The 27,217-nt window shown below is 39.8% G+C and overlaps 1 protein-coding gene and 1 long non-coding RNA gene across 4 annotated transcripts in view; one reads left to right on the top strand and one right to left on the bottom strand.

The window, feature by feature from the left end:
• Nucleotides 1–27,217, bottom strand: part of nav3 (neuron navigator 3) — a 518,579-nt gene that overhangs the window by 379,738 nt on the left and 111,624 nt on the right. The window contains exon 1 of one of the 3 annotated variants that reach the window (XM_078941836.1): nucleotides 3,208–3,595. The exons of the other annotated variants lie outside the window; for them this stretch is intronic. The gene's annotated coding sequence lies outside the window, so the exon portion shown is untranslated. Of the gene's footprint in view, nucleotides 1–3,207; nucleotides 3,596–27,217 lie in introns of those variants that run through there. 3 annotated transcript variants of the gene reach the window in all.
• Nucleotides 10,543–12,798, top strand: LOC144989345 (uncharacterized). The gene is made up of 3 exons (XR_013653486.1): nucleotides 10,543–10,639; nucleotides 11,884–12,566; nucleotides 12,642–12,798. It is a non-coding gene; the product is annotated as an uncharacterized LOC144989345 (long non-coding RNA).

Genomic DNA, 27,217 nt, shown 5'->3' with positions numbered 1-27,217 from the left:
TGATACAATAAAACCTCAATATTTAAAAAATAACCCACGTTAGGCTGTTTTGAACCCAACTCAGAGGTTAAAAAGGGACTAACTTTATTCTGGGTTTGAGTTTTAAAAAAATTAATTAAAAACATAAATTAGGTTAAAATAAAACAACTATAAATCCCAAAAATTAGTATTGCTCAAAAAAAGGAACCCAAAAATGAATCCCAACATGAGTAACCAAGGAATTAGGTTGAAATGAGTGTTTTAGGAGTGGAGCTGTTTATCTTTAAAAATACAGATCCTGGAAAGAGGCTGTGTTAGCCGCATGGATGCTAATTAGCCAGATGGTCCTACAATGATTGATCATCTGGCTCCTTGTTTACATGGTTTCCTTGATATTTTTACAGTCTGCAAAGTTAATTAAAGTAGAAATTAAATAAAAAATAAATGTTGTAATGGCAGTTTTAAACCCTCAGATTAATGGCTGGCAGCACTCAAAATGACCACTTGAAGATTCCAGATGGACTTTTATTTTGAACATACATAAATAGTGGTGTCCTTTAAAATGGTCAGGTGTGGTTCAGGAACTTGGAACTATGTAATCCTGGCTCCACAAAACACTGAAACTAAGCTTTACAGATTTTCCTGATCTCTGCTCAACAACTTCCAATAATTCCCCTGTTAAAACCGTTAAAAAAAAGTATGATCACCGGGGCTTCAATTCGATCCATTCTCATGTGCAAAATTATTCATTTATGCGGCACATTTTAAACGCTGCTTTGGATTTTTACTTAATTTTAGTTCTACAAAAAGTAGCCTGATTTAAATATTTGTCTTTTTGAGAACATTTGTTAAATCTAAGAATTACAAAAAAAAGAAGTCCAATGAAAGAGGTGGAAATGGGAATGGCTACAGAAGGCGCAGAAAGCTGCAGCCATTGGTAAAAAAAAACTGAAAACGGAGAGGCCTAGCACCCTCCTCTTCCTCTGCCACGCCTTTGTCATGTCTGCAGGCGCCGCTTTTATGTCGTCTTTAAAAATGCATCGACTGCTCTGAGAAACAGGTGAAGCTGCTGGAAAGCAGTGGTTTCTCTGAAAAACTAGGCTCTTGTTTCCACCACTATGGTGTATAATTTATTATTATTAATAATTTCAAGTGACCAAGAAGCAAGCTGAACTTTTCAGTTATTATTTTGTCTTGATTAGTTTGGATAAAATCAAAATTTATTTTCATGGAGAATCCTCTAAACACTCGGTCTCAGACTATTTAAAAGTTCAAAGACTTCATGGTTTCACTTACATAAACTACAAGCCCACAGGTGATATAGACAACAAAATGACAATACATCCGTCCATATACCACTAAATAAAGGTTTTACACATGTGTCAAACCCATAATGTAATTTGTAATCTTCTTCTCAGTGTTTGGGCTGCTCCTTCCAGGAGTCGATGAGCGAATCATTATGGGATTTTGATGAATCCTTAAAATGGCTGCATTGTTCTGAAGAGCTCGGTGACTTGAACTAAAGCTCTGTAAAAGAAAACTGTCACCTCTGCATAATCATGATTTTACAATTTCCTCCATTCTACAGGTCACAGTAAAAGCATCAAGCACAACATAAATGCTTTGTGGACTGCTAAAAGGCATCCGTTTACTATCAGCTCTCTTGATTCCAGAGCTGAAGGGTTCCAGTTTGGTATAAGAGCAAAGCAGGAGTGGTGTAAGCTTCATGATGTGGGCTTCCATGGCTTAACAGCTGAAAGACAGCCTGAAATTATTATGTTTAATTCTCATAACAGTGTTTCCAGGCTCCCATTTAAACACACCCATCTCCAACCCCATTTATTATCCGGCCTCTCCGGAGCTCGATGGTGAGCTGACTCTGGGGTGTTTCAGCAGGGAAACATGAAAAACATGCTGGACTGTGGGCCCTGGGGATCAGGGTTTATCTATCAGAAGACTTTGGTTTTGGAGAATTAACTCTTACAACTAGTTTGGTAGAGGAAGGACAATGCTTTCTTTTTATGCTTTTTTTCCAGAAATACATAAAAATAAAACAAAAACCATTTAGTTTAGACCAAGCAAATGGTAACTCTAACAATAATTTCAGATTATAATTTGGGATATTTTGGATGAAAACAAACCAATACTTTTAGCCTTTTTGACAGGGAAGCAGTAAATCTTCTTCATATTCAAACAACCAGAAGAATTTAACGAATTTAAAACAACAAACTGAAAGCACTGTTTCAAAACCTAAAAAACATAATTTAACACTATTTTAACTCGGAACACTCATGAAGAATGTACTTTTTTATGTCTAGAGGTTTATTTTATCAAAGAAAGTATAAGAATTTTATGAAATATTATATTATTGCCCTATGTTTAGAGTAATGAGACTTTGTAAGAAAAAAATGAAGACTTTTTCCAGACGAGCAGAGCCTCCATAAAGCAAAGAGGACAAATTATTGATCAAAACTACCACTTAAAGAAGTATTCATTATTTGTTTTAATCTTTTATCAAACTCAAAACAAAACATAGGTTCGCTTAAAACTCATGTCAACAGAAACAACAAAAAAAATACTGTGAAGATGATCCCAACGCGAAGCAAGACTCCTCCCAGAACGCTGTTTGTTCGGGTGGATGAGGTGTGGTGATGGAGGAGCAACAAGAGAGGAGCCTTCAAGTCTCCAGCATTCAATTAGCCCAGCAGTGATGGAATGCTCAACACCTACATGCTTCGCACGCACACACACACACACACACACACACACACACACACACACACATGGGAAAAGCAGCTCCTCTGCCTCCTCCCAATACCATCCCCCCATCCCACGGCTGCTCCTCTTCATCTCCCTTTTTCACACACCTCACACCCTCCTTCAAACTCCACCCATCAAAAGACCTCCACAGATGGGTCTGCAGGTTTCACAGGCTACCCGCTCCTGCATCTCCACAGACTCCCGCCCAGACACACGTCAGGTGTTTCTCGCCAGCGGCTCACCGACACAAACACGGAAGAGCAATTATGAGTCAATTAGCAGCATCAGAGCTACCTGTGACATCAAGTCCTCCAAAACAAAGCCACGTATGGTGGGGATGGTGTTTGGGGTGGAGGGAGTCACCAAAAATAAAAAGACACACAGGAAAACTTAAAGTCTAAATGGAGGAAGTTCACGTCTTTTCATAGTAGTCAACAAGTATCAGACAGAAATCACTAAAAGTCTCACCTTAAACTTCCACACTTCCACAGATTAAAGGAGCATCACACTGAAAACAATTTTCCAGGAAAAATCTCCTCCCAAATATTACTTCAGATTAATCCAGGTCCACCCGGATACAAACTCCACAACGCTCCTTCAGGAAAGCATCCTTGGCTGGGGATGGGGAGCTGTAGAAGGAGGCAGAATGGATGCAGGAAGAAAGAGGGGTTGGGGGGGATGCTGGCGCTTCACATCAGACGAGCGGTAATCTGTGAGCGCTCTCAAACGGGGAATTGAGCCACCGGAGGAGAAGACTATGAAGGAGGAAAGGCGGAGGAGCAGGAGAGAGGCATGAAGGCAGGCAGCGGTGAATGAGGGGAGGATGCTCGCACCCTCCCCTTCACGGCAACTCTCCCTCCCACACACGCGCTGGTGCGCACGCTCCCACCCCCTGCCCTGCTACAGATTGCATTGCACTGATGAAATTTTAATGGTTCTTTTAGAAAGAATAATGAACATGCCAGTCCCTGGAGTTGAGTGGGGGGGGGGGGGGGGGGGGGTCTGCTCACCTACAGAGGCATGCAACAAACAGACACCAGCAAAGAATGTGTGCTCATCCTCTCTGCGCTTGATCTGCCTTTACACACATTAGACTCACAGAGAGCCGTCCTACACCCCCCCACACAGAACGTACAGAAACATGTGCAGGCTGCAGCTCAACAGCATCAAACACCGCCGATGACAGGCGCAAAGGAAGGTGGTGGTGGGTGGGTGGGGGGTGAGAGAAAACAGGGAGAGACTCAACCCAACCTGGAAATCCTCTCTTGGAGTGCATTTGCATCCACGCTCAGGCACCACCCAACAGAGGAGGAACAAAGAGCGCGGCAGCAGCGTGAGGAGCAGCAGCACCGTGAGGAGAGGAGTGCCGGAGAGCAGACTCCCATCACCGTTTTCAGTCATAGATCACTTTATAAATGGGACAAAAATCTGACATAAACAAAAAAATCTAAGACTTTATAACTTCAGTTCTTATTAGTTATTGTAAAATGAAAAATAACCACTTCAGCTCTGATCCTTTGTTTCACCAATGAATCTAGACAGACTAAAAACATAATCCATCAGGGGTTTCTGTCAGAACAAAGTGAAAAAGGATCTGGGGACAGAGATGAAGTAATCTCATGCTGCTAGTCCACCAGTGCGTGTCTCCCCATGAGTGTCAGAGCTAGGAGGCTTGAATAATCTGCTGTAGTTGTCAAACGAGTTTCTTTAAACCCAAAGAATCTTCATGAATCTGTATTGGATGGTTTTGGCTACATTTAGCAACACGTCCCATGCAAACATGAGTGCTGAACATCTATGTTCACACAAACTAAAATCACCTTTACATGAGAAAAAAAATGAAAGACATTGATGCAGCAAACCAGGAAAAAATGACACCCAAAGGTTTTCTCATATGGAGCTTATAAAGTGCCAACCATAAATATGTCTTAAAATTTTGGCATGTTTGTGTATATGTGTTTGTTTCATCAGGAATAAAAAAATGACAACCATAGAAAACCCACAGAACAAGTTTTCAGTTTGTAAACAACTTGAAGCCGAACTTTATGTCTCTAACCTGGTCACCTGTCAGCCTTCCTTTTGCCAGCTCACCTTTAATCCCTTCATGAGAGGAGTTTGGACCACAAGTTGTTTAATGCAGTCATCAGACAGTATTTAGACTAACACATGACACACCAACTCACAGCCTCGTTTTTCTCTTATTTGCTTTTTGTTTTGGAAGGAGAATTGTTTTTCACATTTCAACGTTGTTTTTGTCTCAGCCATGCTGGGATTCAGCGTGAATGTGCACACAAAAACAACAAAAAGAAGCATGCGAGGATGCTCGTCAGGAGAGCAAGGGCCAAAAGGAGACAAAATTTCTCCTTTGTTCGACAGAAAATCCCACCACAACTAAAACACGACCAGACAGAGCAGAGATTAGGATGTTAAAGAAACAGCAAGACAGTTTTAAGAAGGATTCTGAAAAAATGGACCTAATTCTGGGTCAGCTCTCTCTGAAAACGGCTCTAGTTTACCACATTTCTGGAGCTGCATCGAGAGCCAATAACACGTGGCATCAAGAACAAAGCCTCATGGGTTTTCAGAACCCAGCAAAGCAGAAATGTCACGGAAACACAACAACACTTCCAAGCTTTTTTCTGGAGAAGCAAGGAGAGCAGGAGCCTGCCGAGTGTAATGGAGCGAGTTTGAGTGCTGTCAATAATGATGAAGGTGCCAGGATAAAAAAATGCTGGGAGGGGAGGGAGGGGGCCGTGACAACAGCAGGCATTATGGCAGTTGCTCTTTATCTCTGGAAACCAAAAAAAGCTCAGAAGGTTAAATCCATCTGGAGATCTGTTTTATTCCTGCTGCAGATGCTGCTGCATGAAATAAAAAAATAAAATGTTTTGGAGCTGGCATTGATGTGAGATTAGAAAAGAAATGACAGAAGCCGTCATGACATGACGCCTGCAGAACAAAGACTTTCTGGAGAAGAGCAAAATTATCAACAAGACCATACAAGCAGGTGACAGGTAGGTTGGTGCACCACCATGAAGTCAGGTAAACCCAAATTTATGACATCTGCTGCCAGGAAAAGCAAACTGAGGAGAGGAAAATGTGCCAGGTTTCAGTGAAAAAGGAGGAAAACCAAACAAATCCTTAACTTTGACAAAAACTGATGGAAAAACACCGTAAATAAAGGCTTCAGTAAGTTAAACGTAGGCCTACTAGTTGTAGTACTGTAACTAGAAAAAACTGGAGATTAAAAATATGTATGTGCCTAAACTCTGAAACCCTTGAAGGTCTAAGGGATGAAAAGCACGTGAGTTGCTGTTGCCACCTCAGGCACAGCTTTAGTCTGCAGGTGTGGTGGCTGTGATGGAGGACATTAAAAGCGTCACCGAAATTATCAACGACTTAAAGTGTGTTCCCAAAGATAAGAGTGTCCATATCTTAAAAGAAATGTGTGGAGCTGCTTCCTGTAGGAGGATTAATGACATTAGCCCCAGAGCGTTTATTACTCTCTCACCCCCACCTACGTCCATGTGACCTAGCTGCAGTTTTTGGATTTGATGGTTTAAAATTTTTTTTAGTAAAAATCTACGGTCATATACATATTCACAACAAAGTCTGCTGAGAATTTCTACCCACCATTCTATTGCCCTCACCCATCAAATTTGAAGTATACCTTTTAGTACGTACAAAGCTTATTCTAACACATGATACACACTCATACACACACCCATGTCAAAGCCATAGCCACATTCACACGTACAGGGTTGGCCCATGCTAGTGCTGTGGGTTTTTGGGTGGTCCGGGTCCATGGAGGGGTCGTAGGGAGGAGGGGCTGCATCATAGGGGAGAGCGATTTGTAGTTTCCTTGAAGCTCATACGTGTGCGTGTGGTAAGTGTGTTGTAAAGTTTCCACAAGACTAATTTAAGTTGCATGCACCTACGTCAGTGACGTACAGTCAGGAGAGGCAGGTGAGGCTGTGCCTCACCTGTCATTATGGGAAGAAAAGAGAAAAAATATATTCAATATTATATTTAATCAGTAATTTGTGCTTTGCAGTCATTTTCCATTTAAATTTACCATTTTTGGGTGTTTTTTCTTTTCAAAATCGCTGAATTTCCGCATTTGCCGTTCAGATACTAAGTGACGTGCGATGAGGCACCAGCCCGCTGAGCCTCACCTTGGATTGCGCAATACCTGCATTGCATGTCATATGCAGTCATACGGTACTGCTGTCTCTTTGTATGTCGGTTCAATCACTTGTACTATATGAGCTGAGTTTACATAATTTAGCAGATGTATATAATGTACAGTGTTTTGTTTTTATAAATAACTGTATGTGAGGGACGTGTTTCTTGTGCTGAGTGCTAAATGCTGGCGAAAAAGCTGCTGGGTGAGGCCAGACATTCTCGTGCCTCATGTTAGGGGGCGCCGGTGAGCCCTGAGATTATGACGCTAAAAAATACTAGAAGAAGTGATAGCAAGCGGCAAGTCATTTTCTTCAGAAGGAGCGGCATATGGACTTTATTTATAAGTAAAGGTAAGACGATAATAACGTTTGTGCTTTTTTTCTATGCTGCAGTTTGCATATGAAAAAAAACACGTTATAATGAAATTTTAAACAAAACACATTAACTGTTGTCAATCAAATGGTGAATAACTAACTCAGTATGGTTCATATGTTTGTAAATCTGACTGATGACGTCAGTGCCTCACCAGCCATTAACCTCACCGCACGTCACTGACCTACGTGATACGGGTGATGCTACACAGTGCCCTTACATCGCATTCTAGTCATTAGTAAAGCTGTAATCACAACTACCCTTACAGACTTCTTGGCTTTTTTGTTTTCAGACACGGGTTATTTTTAAATATACCTGAAATGTTTCGATGGACGCGTTCCATCTTCGTCAAAGTCGTCATCAGGTGGCTGTTAGGATGGGGAGGCCTTCATGCTCTCCCATACCTGGAGCAACATCCTCCAGCAGCGAACAGACAGCAAGGGGCAGAGACACCTTTTAAAGTCTGACGGGTGATTCCGCCTCAGTGACAATCAGGAGTTTTTATGTACGTCACGCACAACCACCCGATGAGGACTCTGACCAAGCTGGAACGTGTCCGTCGAAACATGTCAGGTAGTTTTAAATACAACCCCTGTATGATAACAAAAGAACCAAGAAGTCAGTTAGTAACGACAGACACTATTAACTTTATTGCATTAGCTACCCTCACAGCTAGTTATGGGCTGTACAACTTGTTGCCCCTTTCGTAATCTCTATCCATGTGTTGATGCAAATGTTCATGGCCACACTACAGTAGGTCCCAGCAGAACTGCAAATTGATGATCCCAAGCACTGGGGCGACACAGGAGTTCTGACCAGGTTTTCTGTTCTGTTTGGTCAGATGACAGACTTTGGTGAATAGATACTCTCTCCACTAGGATGTTTTCCATTTTCAACCCAAGCTCGTGTTTGACATGCCTTTTCATCTTTGTATAATAGGGCCCCAGTTAAGCAGAGGTAACGACTGTGTTAAAATAATGCAAAATGTGAGAGTCCCCGCATGTGGACCTTCAAGAGGTTAAAACTTTGCTCAAATCCTTTCTTGGTAATTGTTAAGTAAGTTGAGAGAAAAGGAACTTGGCAGTTAGACGTAAATGATTCTTGGTACAAAACTGTGTTCTGATGATCAATCCCAGGCAGGGATTAAAGCGGAAAACTACTTTCACTGGAATACATGACAGTGTAACCCTTGTGCCATCTTAGATGACCCCACCCTTACATTGATGTGTTCTCCCTACCATGACAAAGGTGGATAAAGGTGGAAAGATTTCATGTAATCCATGGAGACCAGTGAAGATCACAAATCATTTAAGAAAAAAGGTCCAGCTCACTGTCTAGTGGGTCTAGATGACCCAACTCCCAATGTTAAAGTGCCTAGGATAGCACAAGGGTTAAACACTTATGAATGCCATCATTTAGTCTATATTGATTTACTTTCCTAAAAACCTTTCAGAATAAAACCAAAGCCAAGTCCTGTCAAACTGTTTAAAAGAAAATAAATAAACATGGTGACAAAAATTACATGGTTCTTTTTAAGGTAGAGTCGGAAGATTGGAATTTTCTGTAGCCGCTGACCTTGATAGTTTCAAGTCATTAAGTTGACCATGTACGGAAGCTCTGAGCTGCCACTGCGAAAAATATTTTTTGGAACAGCTTCTCGTAATAACGAGAAAGTATCTCGTTATAACGTGATACGTTTCTCGTAATAACGAGAAACTTATCTCGTTATTACGAGAAACCTATCACGTTATAACGACATACTTTCTCGTAATAACGACATAGTTGTTTACAGTAAAACGTCATCTTCTCGCGGGACATTTCATTCTCGTCTTGATGACCTGTGGGAAAAGATGGAGAATCAGCGGGAGCCTCTTTATTCCTTTTTAAGGGATAGAAATGTGTCAGAGGACAGAATTTCCACCATGAGGAATGACAAAGTAAGTTATACTTATGAAAAACATAGTTTACGTCAGTTTCATATCGATTTAATTTATTATTTTGTTACTGAATGAGCCTGCCGTGTACTGCGTAGACCTGAGACCAAGACCTCGTTAACTTAAGTATTGTAGTAGCTGCAAGGAAGCTCCTTAGGCGGGTGGTTGTCAAACAGCTCTTTATTAATGTTTATTATTATTTATTAATGTATTTATAGACCCATTTTACTAGGAACTCTGCAAGATGTTTGATTTTTATTTGTATATTTTGAAAACTGAGTTAATTTATGAATTTTCAACATGGAATTTCAGAGTCTGGATTTGTTCTGGATTTTTGCTTCTGCCTTTTCTTATTTGCTGTCACTAATTTATCAATGCTAGCAGTTGTATAACCTTCAATTTAAAGCTAAATTTAAACCCACATTTTTAATTTCACGTTTAATTCAGACTGGGATTATTAACAAACATTAAAGTCCTTCAAAAATCCATTAGACGGACAGGCGATGTACCAGTCCTGGTACATCGCCTGTCCGTCCTGGGAGAGGATCCCTCCTTCATGTAGACATCCCTGAAGTTTCTTCTATTTTTTTCGTGGAATTAATTTTTTTTCAGGAGAAGGATGTTCTCAGGGAAGGGATGCCCAATTTAGCTTAGTCTCTTTAGTTCATCAGCTATTGTATTTTATAACTGATTTTATGCTTTGTACAATTAGTGAAGCCCATTGAGACAATTGTATTGTAATATTGGGCAATATCAATTCAACTGATTTGAATTGAATTGAACTGAGTTGGTGTCAGAAGAACTTTTTTTATGCTTATTGCTTTGTTACTGCTTTGTATATTCAGCTGTTTTAAATTTTGGAGCTCAAATTTGTAGGTTTAGGTGCAAGATCCCTTTTTGGCAGGCAGATGAACCCAAAATAGCTGATTACCGTTTTGGAATGAATAAGGTGGGTGGAGTAAACTGTGGTCAGTATGTCCCTCCCACTTCAGGCTAAATTTTTACCTCTTAAAATGAACTGAGTCCCGTCAAGAGCCATTTATCTATGGCTAAAACATGACAGCCGTGGATATCATGGTTACGGAAGCTCTGAGCTGCCACTGCGAAAAATATTTTTTGGAACAGCTTCTCGTAATAACGAGAAAGTATCTCGTTATAACGTGATACGTTTCTCGTAATAACGAGAAACTTATCTCGTTATTACGAGAAACCTATCACGTTATAACGACATACTTTCTCGTAATAACGACATAGTTGTTTACAGTAAAACGTCATCTTCTCGCGGGACATTTCATTCTCGTCTTGATGACCCGTGGGAAAAGATGGAGAATCAGCGGGAGCCTCTTTATTCCTTTTTAAGGGATAGAAATGTGTCAGAGGACAGAATTTCCACCATGAGGAATGACAAAGTAAGTTATACTTATGAAAAACATAGTTTACGTCAGTTTCATATCGATTTAATTTATTTTTTTGTTACTGAATGAGCCTGCCGTGTACTGCGTAGACCTGAGACCAAGACCTCGTTAACTTAAGTATTGTAGTAGCTGCAAGGAAGCTCCTTAGGCGGGTGGTTGTCAAACAGCTCTTTATTAATGTTTCTGTATCTCAGAACGGTTACAGCACGAACCAACAGGCACAGCGAGCTTCTTCTAACTCCAGCGACAACGTTCACCGAACGCACACGCACACACACCCACAGGTAGACCCCGCCCCCTCTCTCCCACCAGTCATCAGCCCACCGCTGATTGACACACACTGTGGTCTAGCATCTTGCAGAAAGAGGGGGGCGCCGGCCACCTGCAGCTCTGTCCAAACTCTGGGTCGTCACAGTATGTAATGTTTTAGAGTTGCAGGGTATAACTCTCTTCAGTATGGACGTGCTGTGTTAACGTCTTTTATTAACATAACTGGTAGCAATCGCTTTTAACAGAAGGCTTCGTGCTTCGTTCATATCCCATAATGCATTATTCTTTTTGTCAATACATCTTTACCGTAACGGAGATGCATTCGAGTGCAGTAGGATAAACGTATATCAAAATATTACAAAGTACACCTCGATTAATGCTGTTATCCTAAGCTAATCATAGCGTATACTTTTATCCTTCAGAAATGACGAGTTGAGCATGATTATTTACAATTTATTAGGTGTCAACATCAAGCAGTTAATGTAGAACTTTATGTTGATAGCATTCATGAGCAAGTGAGTGAAAACTATTTTATTATTGGCTTCATCATGACATAAGAAGCCATGCCAACTAGTTATGTTTGATATTATGTGTAAAAACCACAACTGGAGCAAAAGCGCGTCCTGGTGGTGTGATGCACGTATACGTGAGCTTTTTTGACGCGCTGGAGAGGAACAGGATGATGGCTGTATCAATAATCCGTCAAAAGATGCAGAAAAAACAAGGTTCTATTTTACGTTTTGGAATGCATACTTATTTGAATTAATATTTAAACTCTTAAAATTCACAGTGCCTATTTTCAAGCAACTTTAAATTTTGAAGACTTGAACTTCTGACATTTCTTTCAAAAACAAAGGCAAACTTTGTGTGAAGCTTAACATGTAGAAAAGTTCAGTAAAATCACTTATTTAAACTGTTATTTAAAAAAGAAAAAAACATAGCACCAATAATTTTTTTTGTTTTTACAGATCGACATCTCTGAGGCTGGACGAAGAAACACTACCTGAAGATTTTGAGAGGATTAAGAAAACCTACTGACTGACTTCCTTCATGGATGCAGATAGAGGACATTTGCATTCTCTAATTAAAGTGTACTTTTCAATGGGGTTAAACCATAGAGAAATACTGCTTTCACTCAGCGCTGTTGATAGAATAATAATCAGCCTTCGGACTCTTCGAAGAATCTTGTCAACACTGAGACTTCACAGAAGAAAAAACCAAAGTGACGTTCTTGACATTGCATTATTTCTTATTGGACAACTGCAGACTTATGGTCAACTTAATGGATACAAACTGCAACATCTTAGATGTATACAGGAGGGATTTGTTGTCACCCAGAACACAGTGAGACAGTTAATCAAAATTCTGGATCCCAGAGGTGTTGAGTTGAGACAACGTAATCGTCTCCGTCGTCGACTGTATTGTAATCCTGGACCAAACTTTATTTGGCATGTGGACTCTTATGATAAACTGAAACCATATGGAATTTGTCTGAATGGGGCTGTGGATGGGTTTTCCAGAATGGTTATCTGGCTTCATGCATACTCTACAAACAGTAATCCTAAAATTATTGCTGGATATTTCATTTCAGAAGTTGAGAAAAGAGGTGGTACTGCAGCCAGAGTCCGTACAGACATGGGGACAGAGAACGGTACAATGGAAGACATTCAAAGATTTTTACGCCTTGATAATGATGACAGCTTTGCCAGAAATTGCTTCATTTTAGGATCCAGCACCCACAATCAGCGAATAGAGAGCTGGTGGGCTTTCTTAAGGAAACACCATGCACAGTACTGGATTAACGTTTTTCAAAAACTGAAGGATTCAGATGATTTCACTGGGGACTTCTTGGACAAGCAGCTGATTCTTTTCACCTGTTTGAAGATCATCGAGGTGTGTACATGTATTTGAGAGAGAAAATAATATATGATAAGGATATGCTTTTAAATAAGGGATATGTAATGTATAAACATGTTTGTTTTTGCTTCCCTTTCAGGAAGAGCTTCAAAATGTTGTTCATTTATGGAACACTCACATCATTCGTCAGAGCAGAAATGCGATTGCTCCAAGTGGCCGACCATGCATGATGTATACCCTCCCGCAGCTTTTTGGTGGACAAGATTATTTGAAGCAAGTTTCCGAGCAAGCAGTGGCAACTTGCAAAGCACATTGTCTTCAGAGGGGACCAGACACATGTGATGAAACCGTCTTCTCACTATCCTGCCTCCTGATGGCAGAAAACTGTCTTCATGCACCGACCACACCAAATGAAGCAATTGAACTGTATCTATTTTTAAGAGCTTCCATACGTTCAAACCTGTCAGACGTGTAACACTGGTTCAAATCAACAGTTTCCTGCTTTCTTTATGATCAACTTCTGCGCACTCATAATTGGTGTCATATTGTCCTTTCATGCACCTTCATATATTTTGTTTACAGAACTTGAAACTTTTTGCTGTTGTGTATGACTGAAAAAATGCTATGACATAAGAGTAGTGGAATGTTAGTAAGATATGGATCTAGGTTTACTCAGTTTTCTCATAAATGTGTAAGATATTTAGATATGTAAATTCTACATAATATACATTTAAGTGTACATGTTGGAGAACAATTTAGAAAATGTCATTAAAAATGTTAAATCTATAATACAGTACACAACCTATTCAAATTTGGTCCAATTTATAAACCACACCCCACCTCAGTAAATACATAAAATATACTTTTCATTATGTCTAACACAACAACTATCCTTAAAGTTCTCTGTACCTGGTGACTGAGGTCAGTTTTAAACTGACAACTAATCTGGAAATGCAGCTATGATAAAAAGTTGAAAAATCAAGGACTCATTATGTTGAATGTGTAATGTTTTAATCATCACAAAATAAACAATTTAGGTGATCAAACCAACAATTTTGTTCTTTTCCTCATAACATTCAGAAATGTTGCTACATGTGCTTTGACATGGTAAACAAAATGTTCATTTAACAAGTGCTCTAAAATGTCCTATTGGGAGGAGGTTCTCTCCATCAAAGTGCAAAACTGTAGAGCAGATATGTTTTAAATCTGAAAAACCAAATCTCAAAAGTGAACATGAGAAACTTCACATACATTAAAAACGAGTACAAAAATAAATACTTTTGTTGTGAACCAGGACATCATTGTGCTTAATGCACATCAAACCAGAAAGGAATATAACATATAATACTGCCCTGTAAAAAGAAAAAAAGATATGTAGATGCATTCTTCAAGCTTAACCTGCTTAACTTGGAAATCTTTTTATGAACAGTGTTAATGTTACCTCAAATGCTCGTCTTTCACAGTATTCTTTTAACCAGTCTTCCTTCTCAAGAAGTGATTCTTTTCCATTGGCATCAATAACAAAAACTCTTGAATATGAATTTTACAGTGGTACATCGCATTTGTACATTCTCCTGATATTGTCTCTATTCTTACTTCAAATAAAAAAAACTTCTTTTGGAATATGTTACATAGTAATAACCAAAACGTTACCAAAACACTTTAGATTTATTTGTGCACATTTCTGTTATTTCTGTGAAACATTTCAACATTAAAAAAAAGATTTCAACAGGCACCTTATTTTTAATATTACGCAATGTTCATAAAATAGCAGCTGTTGCTGCTCAGTATATTGTCGAGCTCCACACGCAGCTCTGGGAAGGACAAGTATGTCCAAGGTAGCTCCAGAACTGGACCACATGTATGTGCTACTAGCCGCCGTGCTACTCCATCTAAGGGTGTGAAGAGAACTTCGATTTTAGTAACACAAAGCACATCTGAGCCAGTTGTAAATCGCAGAAACCTTCTGAGACCTGCCTGATCAAGTCCTCTGATGTACTGCTGTAAGTACCTCAGACTCTGGCTCTCAGCTTGTGTAGTAGGATTAGCATCTAATAATTTCAGAACCTTTCTTGGTGTAGGTGTCATGTTTTCATACATTTCTTGAATTTTTAGTTGGCTCTTGAAGACATGTGCAAATGTTGTTCTTGCAACTTCTGACATTTTATCAAGAGCATATTTTGGCTGTTGAATGATCAGCTTATGTGCAACATTTAAAAGCACAGCTTTCAAGTTTTCTCTTGTTGGGATAAATTTAGCACCCACACGATCTAATAAATCAAGCAGTTCCTCATGCTCTTCACCAAGAAGATCCTCCAGCAAAGCCTTGTTCACAAGATCTCTCTCTTCTGGACTGATGTAAAAGAGGAGTGACTCAAATAGCAAGTCAGGTGACACCAAGTGCTCACCAAAAACCAGCGCCACTGTGAAAGCTGGTGCAAGGCGGCTTGGGAAATAGCCATGGTCTAGGAACCCCTTTACAAGGATCCGTCCAACAGATTTCCATTCTTCCTCCTGCCACTTTGGGGAAAGTAATGGAACTCTCATGTCTTGCCCTTCAGCAGCACTGTCTAAAAACTCTGTCCAGAAAGCAGAATAGACATCTCTAGAAACTCCATCTGCATCTGCTCCTATTTCATCGATAAAACTAAATTTTAAAGGACAGGTGAGCAAGCTGGGATCTTTGAACTGTGTTATCAGTTCATCCATAAGCATTGTCCTATGAAGTTTAATGTTAACATTAATCGTGTCATATCCGGACAGCTCAGTATTACTGTGTGCTTCATTATCTGATGAAGTCATACTAGGTATGTGGGACACAGAGGTAGATGCAGGCTGCTCAGTAACACTGGATGTAGATGGCACATCACTGGTTGTGATATTGCTTTGACTTGCCAGCTCAAGGGCAGAAGAAGGAATAAGAAGAACTGCCGAGTCTCCTTCATAACTTGACAAAATAGACACAGCAGATGGTGGGAGCATAAGAGCAGGTTCAGGCTCTTCAGTGGAGGTAGCTATCGTTGGTGCAGAGTTGTTTGAGACAAACTGGTTCACAGAACTTAAGTTCAGGGTGGCTGAAGTAAGATTAAGACTCACAGATTCCCCTTCATCACTTGATGAAATGGGCAGAGTGTCTTCCAGTTGCCATGCCAGAGGTTCACCAGTGTGAGGACCTATCAGGACCTCTGAGAAGTTAGATGAATATGAGGAGCTGTTTTCATCCTCTGGCTCATCGTGGTCCATGCGGTCATCTGGAATACTGATTTCTGGGATTCTTGATTCCTTCCGTTCTCTTGTGCAAAGATAAAATCTTAACGTTCCCATTTTTAGCAGGGAATAAAGTTCTCCTACTGTGGTGTTTTCATCTAATACTGCATCCTCTTGATAATCTAAAATATCAAAAGTAAAATCCTCCAGTTGTCCCTTTTTAGATCTTCCATTTGGAAAAAATAGTTCCTTTGCAATGCTTAAAATGTCAGCCTTTTTTGCTTCCTTTGGCAAATCTATTCTCCTTGTTCCACCTCCATTTTTCTTGTGTAGCTGCTTTCCTTCGTGTATCCATCCTAACTCAACCTTTCTGGTCTTTCTCACAGCCAGCTTGTTGTTCTTCAAATATGCCCTTGGATGTGTTTGAGTTGTATCATGTTCTCCATGGTCAGGGCCTTCTGGTTGTGTGTCAAATCCCATCTTTCTTTTTAGTTTTTGAAGCAATGACTGGCGTTGTGCATCTCTCTCACCTTTCTTTTTATATTCAGAGCAAAACCTTCGTGTGGCAATCCTGTCACCGTAGATTGGAACGTAGGTGGCCAAGCTGTCATCATCCATGCTTCCAATAACTGATATGTCAATCTACAGAAACAATTTATTATTAGTTATTCATGGTAAAAGTAATTGTTTTAAACTGGACTAAACAGTGGTTTACTGTACCTTAAAAAAAAGTAGGATTGTATACGCAACATATTCATCAAGAAGCATCAAGACAGTTTGTGACTATCTGGAGCTACACTACGTGCATCACACCACCAGGACGCGCATTTGCTCCAGTTGTGGTTTTTACACATAATATCAAACATAACTAGTTGGCATGGCTTCTTATGTCATGATGAAGCCAATAATAAAATAGTTTTCACTCACTTGCTTATGAATGCTATCAACATAAAGTTCTACATTAACTGCTTGATGTTGACACCTAATAAATTGTAAATAATCATGCTCAACTCGTCATTTCTGAAGGATAAAAGTATACGCTATGATTAGCTTAGGATAACAGCATTAATCGAGGTGTACTTTGTAATATTTTGATATACGTTTATCCTACTGCACTCGAATGCATCTCCGTTACGGTAAAGATGTATTGACAATAAGAATAATGCATTATGGGATATGAACGAAGCACGAAGCCTTCTGTTAAAAGCGATTGCTACCAGTTATGTTAATAAAAGACGTTAACACAGCACGTCCATACTGAAGAGAGTTATACCCTGCAACTCTAAAACATTACATACTGTGACGACCCAGAGTTTGGACAGAGCTGCAGGTGGCCGGCGCCCCCCTCTTTCTGCAAGATGCTAGACCACAGTGTGTGTCAATCAGCGGTGGGCTGATGACTGGTGGGAGAGAGGGGGCGGGGTCTACCTGTGGGTGTGTGTGCGTGTGCGTTCGGTGAACGTTGTCGCTGGAGTTAGAAGAAGCTCGCTGTGCCTGTTGGTTCGTGCTGTGACCGTTCTGAGATACAAAAACATTAATAAAGAGATGTTTGACAACCACCCGCCTAAGGAGCTTCCTTGCAGCTACTACAATACTTAAGTTAACGAGGTCTTGGTCTCAGGTCTACGCAGTACACGGCAGGCTCATTCAGTAACAAAAAAATAAATTAAATCGATATGAAACTGACGTAAACTATGTTTTTCATAAGTATAACTTACTTTGTCATTCCTCATGGTGGAAATTCTGTCCTCTGACACATTTCTATCCCTTAAAAAGGAATAAAGAGGCTCCCGCTGATTCTCCATCTTTTCCCACAGGTCATCAAGACGAGAATGAAATGTCCCGCGAGAAGATGACGTTTTACTGTAAACAACTATGTCGTTATTACGAGAAAGTATGTCGTTATAACGTGATAGGTTTCTCGTAATAACGAGATAAGTTTCTCGTTATTACGAGAAACGTATCACGTTATAACGAGATACTTTCTCGTTATTACGAGAAGCTGTTCCAAAAAATATTTTTCGCAGTGGCAGCTCAGAGCTTCCGTAACCATGATATCCACGGCTGTCATGTTTTAGCCATAGATAAATGGCTCTTGACGGGACTCAGTTCATTTTAAGAGGTAAAAATTTAGCCTGAAGTGGGAGGGACATACTGACCACAGTTTACTCCACCCACCTTATTCATTCCAAAACGGTAATCAGCTATTTTGGGTTCATCTGCCTGCCAAAAAGGGATCTTGCACCTAAACCTACAAATTTGAGCTCCAAAATTTAAAACAGCTGAATATACAAAGCAGTAACAAAGCAATAAGCATAAAAAAAGTTCTTCTGACACCAACTCAGTTCAATTCAATTCAAATCAGTTGAATTGATATTGCCCAATATTACAATACAATTGTCTCAATGGGCTTCACTAATTGTACAAAGCATAAAATCAGTTATAAAATACAATAGCTGATGAACTAAAGAGACTAAGCTAAATTGGGCATCCCTTCCCTGAGAACATCCTTCTCCTGAAAAAAAATTAATTCCACGAAAAAAATAGAAGAAACTTCAGGGATGTCTACATGAAGGAGGGATCCTCTCCCAGGACGGACAGGCGATGTACCAGGACTGGTACATCGCCTGTCCGTCTAATGGATTTTTGAAGGACTTTAATGTTTGTTAATAATCCCAGTCTGAATTAAACGTGAAATTAAAAATGTGGGTTTAAATTTAGCTTTAAATTGAAGGTTATACAACTGCTAGCATTGATAAATTAGTGACAGCAAATAAGAAAAGGCAGAAGCAAAAATCCAGAACAAATCCAGACTCTGAAATTCCATGTTGAAAATTCATAAATTAACTCAGTTTTCAAAATATACAAATAAAAATCAAACATCTTGCAGAGTTCCTAGTAAAATGGGTCTATAAATAATGGATAATGCTCGGCGAGGCGTCCATTATCAGAAATTAACAGACAGTGCAGAAGCCTGAGGACGGTTGCTCTGTGTCGGGTGGTTTACACCTTCGTGTGAATGTCGTCCATTCATTTCTAAAAATGGACACCTCGTCGGGCATAATCCCATATTTATACCATGATCCGGGTTAATATTCAATTCTGATTGGGTGTCAATTAAAAAGTTATATACCACAAGGATAATCAAATCAACCTTCAAATCAAATCAAATCAAATCAACCTTTATTTATATAGCACTTTTTCAACAACATATGTCACTCAAAGTGCTTTGCATAAAATACAATAAAATTTAAAAACAAGATGACAAGACAAACCGTGCGACAACCCCCCCCCCCCCCGCGCGCAAAAACACGCACACACACACACCCACACACACACACACACATCAATAAATAAATAGATAAATGAATAAATAAATAAAAAAAGTGATAAAATGATAGAATGTAGAGACCAGGCTTTGTCCTGAATGCACAATAATGCACACCTAAGAAAGTAGTTCAGGTCACATAGTCCAAATGTTGTATATTATTGCGCTGGCCTAAATGCCAGTGTGTAGCAGTAGCAACTGAACTGGGCTGAACTGATGCTTTGTTTAATTCATGGAGATGTTTAGCATATCACTCTTCTTTGCCGCTGAAATGCGGGTTCAGTGTAGGTTCTGTAGCTGTTACCATGACAATGTATTGCACTACGTAGCAAAATCCGCTTTTCTGTGAAAAAGCTATTTAAACCAAAAACATAACAAGACTAAAGTATTAAGAATTGATTGAATACTTATTTCTTTCGTAAGTGACCATGGTATAAACAGACTAATGCAATTTGAAGTGTGCATTATCAGAAATTAACAGATTTTAGCGTTGCATGAGACAGTTCAGGCTTCTACCATTTATTTCTGATAATGCACATCATTTTGGGCACTATCTCTATCTTAATGGGCACCCTGTAGCCAATCAAAAATCGAATACTTACCTGGAAAATTGGAATAAATAGAAGTTATATTACAGAGTTTAAAACATTTCATCATGTGTTTATAAAGCTGACACTGACTGTCCTGAATGCAAACTAGCAGTTCTACTGGAGAACACACTAGTCACAAAAAAGGAGCTGATCTATAATTCCTGCAAACATCAATTGAACAATGATTTCTCACAGCTATGAACCATAAAAGTAAACCGTTTTAACTGCACCTAAGGAAAAACACGTCAAACATGTTTTATTTTACCGCACATTCCCCTATCAGTTTTCATGTCTATACTATTTATGCAGAGATTAGCTGCCCACCTCACAGCACCGGCGTAAAAAAGGGTAGACTCATATCTGCAGGCACTTTAAAACAGCACAGTGGATAAACACGATGCAGCTTACAGTCCAGAAAACGATAGCAGTTACACCTTCACGGCTTTACATTTAACTCTCATCTGGCTGGAAAAGCTGCTGAGGACACATTTTATCCACATGGATCTTAGACTGAAGAGTTTTCAAATGCACTTCTCCCTTCAATGGTGTGGCAGTTTGTTGTTCTAAACTGAACACTCCCTCTGCTCCAGATACCCTAAATGAAAACTAGAAACTTTTCTTTCCCCAATAAATCTTCTGTGAACAACTGCTGGTGATGCTATCTAACAATCTTCTCCATGCTGCTGGTCCAAACATCTACACCAGCTACATCTGTGGGACTGTATGACACTATGACTGAATCTTGAATATGTTCAGGTCATCTGCATTCTTGTCATATTCCCATTTCCTAATGTTTCCTAGGTCAGACATTTGACTAGAATGTGCATCTTCAAATATTGCACTCCAACTTCCAGAAAGATGGCAGACGCAGAGATGAGCCAAGCTGGGCCATAACCATGATGAGGGCCAGCCGTGAGACATGAGCAGACATGAGCAGAGGGATGGGCTCAAATCACTCGTTTTCATCCACCATGCTTCGCCCCCCCCCCCCCCCCCCCCCCCCCCCCTCCCCCCTCTTGCACCTCCCTGCTGTGCTGCTGCATCTCATCTTCTCACTATCCATTCTGGCGACACTGCTGAGCATACTTAGGTGGAGGTCAGCGGCTCATGAAAGAATTAGCGTCTTTGGAAGGATGGATTACCCACGTTAAAGCCAAACCTGTGGGCCTGAGGGTTGGCCTGCAAGGTACATGTTCACTTAAGGACTGACCCTATTAAATAAATCCAGGCCGTTGATTTGTTTATAGCCTAGAACTAATATCTGAAACCCATTGCTCTACAATAGCAACATTAATCTACCAAACATGACAAACCTTGAAGCAGCACCTCAGCAACCGTCAAATCAATTTCTATTGACTTTACCACAAAAAGGGTTGGTGGTGAAGCAACAAGGCCTTGCATAAACCAAGCCGTCTAAAAATGTTCTGTCCCCGTTCAAAATTTGTACCAAAAACTGCAGTACCTCAAACCTTATAAGTCAGACTTTACATCAATAATAAATGTATGTACATGGTGGTGTCAATATTTTTTTCATTAGTTTATTTTCCATGCATGCTCAGATTTTTTGAAGCATGTCTTTTGATTGGAAGGTGGTTAGAGATGGAGATTTGGAAGTATCACAAGTCTCTAGCAACATCTAGTTTTTGTTGGTTCATTTGTCAAACCATCAACTAAGAACTGGACTGTAACCCCTTCCCCTGGCGTTCCAAACAGGAAGTACCCACTGGCTCCAAGAAGCTGAAATCCCATAGACTTCTATGGTGAAATTAACAGCTGTTACTCAGTCATTCTATTGGTCAGAATAACCATTCTGGCTAATGATCCTTTTTTTTCCTACATCTTCTAGATAATCTTATTTTGTCATATTTTTTTTTTCTTTATTGCCAGTTATTCAAGTTATATACTGACCTATCAGATGCCTCAATAAAAGTAGGTGGTCTTACATCAAACATGCAAAACATTTGATTGACGGATTCTCCCAAGCCAGCTTTCAAGTGGTAGAGGTGTCGACTTCTGGTTCCAATATGGCAAATTTACAAATAATAATATTGTGGAAAAACTAGCAACTGAATGGACCTAATTTGGTACGAACCTAAAGCAAGTCAATTGAAAGAGTTATGACACATAAAACAAAACCTGCAGTTAACAGCTTGTCTTTAGGTAAAAGTGTCACTGCTTATACTCCTGCAAAAATCTTCCCTGACTTTGACTTCGATGACTCAAGATCTCAAACGTAGCAGGCCAAAAGCTACCTTCATGCCACCCTCTGCAACACACATTCAAAAGACCATTTCCAATGAAACATCAATGTAAACACACATTAATAGGCATTTTGGGCGTTCAAAATTACATTTCCAAAGACACCCTTAGTTTCTAACTACACTTTAGTTTTGCACTCAATTCAACTTTAAAAGACAGTTAACCCACTAACTGCTCAGCACTCACTGCTGTGCCTGGCAGCTACATGACAGATCTATTGGTGGAAGCTGTGTGAACTGGAACTGCTAAGCAGCTGTATGAACAAGGCTTTGCTGAAAAGAAACATCACACACAAAGATATTCTATAAACCGACTGACATCTTGGGAAATACTTACCAACACTGGAGACAATGAGACAAAACCTTAGTGAAAGCAATAATAGGAATCAATATAACTGTGAAAATGTGGAAAATGTGGGAAAAATAGCCACTTAAATTCAGTAAAAGAGACAATTTGTCTTGTGATCTTTTATTTCCAAGTCATCCATGATTTATTGGAAAAGGAGCTATTCAGTAGTTATGAAAACCACAGGGGTCCATTGAATTGCTGATCGGTTGCAGGAAGAGCAAATCCTTATGAGACCTGCATCCTATTCTTCCTTTTTTTTAATATCCATGTAACCCAGCGAATCAAAAATGTCTTGTGTTCACCAAGGCATACAAAGAAGCATGTAAATAGCCTCCACTAGTGAGCAACTACTTCAATGCAAATCTAACAAGACTCAGCAGTGAGGGAACAAAAAACCTGCAATTTCTGCTCATTTCTTCAGTAATAATGTCAAACATGTTTCAAATCTGTTAACCTAAAAAAAACAGATTAGGCTTTCCCTTAAGTTAATGAAGAGGAAAGAGGTGATTCTTTAAAGCGTTGCTTTTACAGTGAACAGATAATGAAAGCTAGCCTGTGCTGCATGCAGGGCTACTCTGTTGAGTGCAGCTGACACAAAACATGACTCTGTGAATGAAACTACTGATTGAAGCAAGTAATGAAGGCACAAAGACACACAAGACAGACGGAAAACTCATTACATGGCCAGCATCCCTGATGTAATACAGAAAAAGCCTTCTTCAGTTTTCCCCTGGAGCAACTAAGAAACAACAATAAATAAGACAAGCTAATAAAAGCTACATCAAGAGGATTAGAGCTAATATGAATAATTGAAGACGCAGCTTAAATGCGTTCTGAGGGGAAGGATCTTTATTGGGGGGGTTTCTCAGCACTCCTGCAGAATATAAAAGGACGATCATTATGCCTAATTTGTGAAAATGTAATTGTAAAGTCACCATTACTCTGTAGATTCTAAGGACTCTAGATGTCCCATTAACCTCTAATTACCCGTGTGTTTCAGCCAGCCATTAAAGATGCTTATGGTGAATTGCTAACTTTTCGTTTAAAGGAAATGCTGTAACCCAGCATAGGTTTATAGCATTATAGAGCTTCTCCTAATGCAAACAGGCATCTAAGACTTAGATGCGGAACTGCTACATGTTAAAACACTTCTGTTTTGTTGTGTGAGCATAAATGCATACCAGCAGTCCAGAGTGACTCCTATTGGGGAGATTTGAAGCTTTTTTTTGTTCTTGTTGCTGTTTTTTCAGCTCTGCAGTTGTCACAAGCCATGTCATCAGGCGTGAACCTTTCCAAGAATCGACAACATGGCTGTCATTATTTAGTACAGTTACAGATAAGCTGCGACCAGAAGGCCATTTCTCCATTTGAGAAAATCTTCACATCAAATCTTAAGCCATTCAACTTGGTCCTTAGGATCAATCAAAAAAGTAATTCCACAGCCAAATCTGAATTCCTCCCCTACCCCTCTGGCTCCTCCCTTTTGCTCTGATTGCAGGGGCATTTGGAGCTGTGGTGGTGACGGATTTGTTTTTTAAAGGAGAAGCCATAGTAAGATTGGCAGAGGGTTGGGTATCCCTCTGCCGGTAGGGTGATCCGCGTCGCACTGTGCCGTGGAGGAGAAATTTATTTCTTCACGTGGGTGTGGTCTGAAGCACGAAAGTTTACATTTAAATGTAGGTATTTTTCTTTTTTTGCTTGACTTTTTAAAGTTATTAAACCAATGTTGTCATGTATTTTCCAAGTACTGGCAGCTTTGCACTAATGTAGATGACTGGTTACCATTCATGACATCATCGAATGCTAGTAAAGTCTGTATAGAAGACACAGTTTTTCAATTACTATCCGCTAGGAGGGATAGGGATAGGGAATGTAGGGGTAGGGAATGAATTTGGATTCTCCCTACATGTTTGATGGAGAGAAAACTGAAAGAAAAGGAAGAAACTCCTTGATTTGCATGACAAATCATCTCTTTTAATGTGAATATTTGAGTTCATCTGACCAAAGAACACTCCTTTCTGCTGCCCGGCAGTTTGACACAAAGCAGATCTTGACCTGATCTTGTTACCGGTCTTTAAAGAAGAGTAGCATTAAAATTCAGTGTACAGTGATCGAAGAAGCCTTAAAAATCCTTCAAACCCCAAAACAAATCTTTTCTTTATTGGACTAGATGAAAAACAAACAGAGGAAATGAGGTCAAATATGTGAGACCAAAATCTATGTTCACTCAGAAGTTCTGTTTCAGTTCCTGCAGCTCCAACTACTCACCAACAATGTTTTCATTCATTTCTTCTTAGGCCTTTCAGAAAAAGGTTCTCTCTTTTTTATTGTGATGGTCAGAATGTAGCTATACAGCAAATGTGTTTTTCTGACAAAACCAACTGAGAAACTGAACTTTAAACAAACGTTTCAAGTTTACATTTCAGTAAAATCCTTCAGTATCTACAGAATCAAGAGATTCTGCTTCATAGGTGAACACAATGACAGCTTTGGAATAAATGTTGTGTAAATGTACACCCGGATAGCCGTTTTTTGGCCAAAGCTTTGCCAGAACTTACTAGAAAAATTGAAAGTAAATGTAAATGCTTGCAGTGTTTTACTTCAATGGGACAGAACCTCTTTTAATCAGTCGAACAAAAAAACTCAGCTCAATTATTTGTGAAGCAGGACAAATCCTGACATTTTCCATGTGGTGATAGCCCCCCCTCCAGCCCCGTCCTCTAAACAGTGGGAGTTAGAGTCAGACCTACCAGAGAAAATCAATATTCCAAAGAAAACATCTCTGGCTTCCCAGGAGGTTCAGTCAAAGATCCAAAAATATCTGTTGGTGAAACTAAATCAGCAGCTCCTCTTTGTTGCACTGCAGCTCATTAAAGGCTTCATTAGTTTTGGTTAATATCAACTAAGTGGACTGAAAGAGCAACTTGTGGCAGATTCTCAAAACAACAGCTTTGAAGGTAATGCCTTTGTAAGAAAGGGGGGGGAGTCTGTAAAAATGTCAGACACGCATGTCATCTGTCTGTCACACAAAAAGCACTGCCCAGGGGATGTTTGGTGCAAATTAAATTCCAGCGAGGAGTGAATTCAGGTCTCTGAAAAGCATTTTAATTAAATTTTCATGCACAGTTATGTCCCTCAAATTACACCAAACACCTTGTGAGCATGTTTGCCCAAGACAAGATTAAAGCCAAATTCCAGAAATGTCATTTCATTTCCAGCACACTGGCTTTGATCGAAACCAGTTTATTATTTACCTGATTGAAGCCTCACAGCTGGCAACAACACCAGGCACAACCCAATTTTCAGGTAACCAGTAAACATGGTTTTATTTAATGAGCAAAGAAAAAATATGTAATTTCCTTAACCAGGGGAGGGATGGGTCGGGCGGGATGTTTCAGGGAGAGCCAATGTCATTCCAAGGCGGTGAACTTGTTGATGTGCAGGATCAGGGCTGATTCAGAATTGAATTATGAGAGGAGATCTTGCTTTGATACTAAGGGAGGGAGGTGAAGGTGATGGTGGACGTGGAGAGGGCGAGGACGATTATGGTGAGTTTGAGCAGGGTGGGGGGCTGCTTGATCTGAGCCTGTTAAACCACACTCAGGGTGGAGGTTGGAAGAGACAACAAAGGAGGACGGCAGAGCTGCTGTACAGAAGAAAAAAACAACATTCAGACTCCAGACATGAAAATCAAACCTGGAATGGATTTTTACTTCCAGCTTTTATGCGCTTGTAACATTTTCATCTGGGTCTTTATTTATATAAACACTGGCATTATTACAGACAGCCGTGTTCCTGTTTGAGCAGGACGATAGTCTTCTCCAGTGTGAGCTGTTATCTTCTTTGTTGACATGGCAACAGGAGACTCCGGACAGAGACGGCTGCAGTGAAGCCCTTTTTAACAGTACTTGTGACATGTTTGCACATAAACGGACAGCTATGTGTCACGTTCACTGAGGGTCAGCCTGGAAGAATTAAAGGTTGCAGTGAAACATAAGCAGTCTAGCACTCGATCATGGAACCAGTTTGAGAAACAAGATTATGCCGTCTTGTGCAGGTTTTTCAGAATAAAGGTGCACTGATGATTTCTCTGAAATTAGAGTGTGCCTTGTGGTCCCAAAATACAGTGAACATTAGGGGTGTAGGGAAATTATATCCGCGCTATATCGTGATATTTTCTTTGAATCACCATTATTCTGTAGATTCTAAGGACTCTAGATGTCCCATTAACCTCTAATTATCCTTGTGTTTCAGCCAGCCATTAAAGATGCTTATGGTGAATTGCTAACTTTTCCTTTAAAGTAAATGCTGTAACCCAGCATAGGTTTATAGCCTTATAGAGCTTCTCCTAATGCAAACAGGCATCTAAGATTTAGATGCGGAACTGCTACATGTTAAAACACTTCTGTTTTCTTGTATGAGCATAAATGCATACCAGCAGTCCAGAGTGACTCCTATTGGGGAGATTTGAAGCTTTTTGTTGTTGTTGTTGCTGTTTTTTCAGCTCTGCAGTTGTCACAAGCCATGTCATCAGGCGTGAACCTTTCCAAGAATCGACAACATGGTTGTCATTATTTAGTACATTTACAGATATGTTGCAACCAGAAGGACATTTCTCCATTTGAGAAAATCTTCACGTCAAATCTTAATTCATTTAACTTAGTCCTTAGGATCAATCAAAAAAGAAATTCTACAGCCAAAAAACCACGGGCA

The sequence above is a fragment of the Oryzias latipes genome, chromosome 23 (assembly GCF_053564925.1).
Source record: "Oryzias latipes strain Hd-rR chromosome 23, Olatipes_Hd-rR_3.1".
NCBI lineage: Eukaryota > Metazoa > Chordata > Actinopteri > Beloniformes > Adrianichthyidae > Oryzias > Oryzias latipes.
This window is presented reverse-complemented; position numbering and strand designations above follow the sequence as displayed.